Source organism: Stegastes partitus, unplaced genomic scaffold (assembly GCF_000690725.1).
Source record: "Stegastes partitus isolate 25-593 unplaced genomic scaffold, Stegastes_partitus-1.0.2 Scaffold769, whole genome shotgun sequence".
Classification (NCBI taxonomy): Eukaryota; Metazoa; Chordata; class Actinopteri; family Pomacentridae; genus Stegastes; species Stegastes partitus.
This window is the reverse complement of record NW_007578500.1, coordinates 228,071-229,470: the sequence shown is the minus strand read 5'-3', so window position 1 is coordinate 229,470 and position 1,400 is coordinate 228,071.

The window sequence follows — 1,400 nt, the reverse complement described above, 5'->3', positions numbered from 1 at the left end:
ACCCATGTCATAGTTTGTCTTTTTCAGTTATTTTGCCATGAATTAGCCTCTAACTCTACTTCTAACGTCCTAAAACACATGAAACTACATTTGATTTGTTTGAAAGCGTAAATAAAGTTTGAATTAATTCATCGACGTTCGTGCGACTGATCCCAGAAGCAGCTGAAGGAGTTCGTGCAGCACAAACTCGCCGAACACAACCTCTGCGACTTCCTGCTTTTGGTTTGAATAGTTGCCCTCTGGGGGAGATTTAAGACGCCGCTGGCAAGAAAGAATATTTACAAGAAGCCCTTAGTTTCCAACGCAGCTGGAATTTTGAACAGTTTTTTTCCTGCGTCGCCTCCTTTCTCTGATACTCGCTCTGCGGCTGCGTTGCGTTCGACGTGTCGCTGCTGAGTGACACCAGGACACCGGAGGCACCATCCAAGGACTCGCTGCTGTTTCCCAGATGTGGTTTCATTTTGGCCTTTTGCACTCCAGCAGTGAATAAAATTTGAGCACAAGCCTCCCCGGCCGGCTCTCCGTCCTTGACGGCGGCCGACCTGAATGCAGAGCGTCCTATCTGGCTTCGGCCCAACGCTGCTTTTTTTTCTGCTGAGAAGCAACAGAGTTTCCCACAGAAATAAATAACCCCACGTATGATATTACTGAATACGTGGACGGTGCTTTCATCTGTGACCCGTCCTCTGAGCTATGCAGGATAAACACACTGAAGCCATAAATCAAAGGGAAGGTGTTCCAAGGTAACAGAAAATAAAGAGGAAAACACAGCGGGGTGTGTTTGCTGGTTAGTTGGCTTGTTTTTTTTTTTTCTTTCAAAGGATATATTAAAATGAACTCCGTGGCCTCTGGGCTCAAAGCAGCAAAGCAAAATAACAGGATACAAATTGGAAATGAGAATTCAAAAGTGCAGCGAGCTTCGTGGTAAGAGGCTGTTAAGCATTTCATTAAGCTGAAGTGATGCCACTGCACAAGCTGATGTCAAATTCATATTAGTATGTGTTTAAATTAAGAGTCTGCTCTCTTTCATGTGCATGATTTCCCTTTTTATTGCCTTCCAACCTTGAACTCGGTCAGTTTAATCGACAAAAAAAAAAAAAGCCAGTTTCATGTCACAGTGAAAACAGACAATTCAGCAAAAGTGCAGCCAGTTGGTGCTGGAAGTCACACAGTCAGTGAAATCTCACCTGGAGTTCACCAGAAAGAATGTGTGAGACTGGAAGAAGGTTCTTTGGTCTGATGAGGCCAAAACTGAGCTTTTTGGACAACAGAATGGATGCTATGTCACTGCACATCATCACAGCACACCTGCCTCACTGTGAAGCACGGTGGTGGCAGCAAAATGATGAAGCACGGTGGTGGCAGCATCATGATGAAGCACGGTGGTGGCAGCATCATGA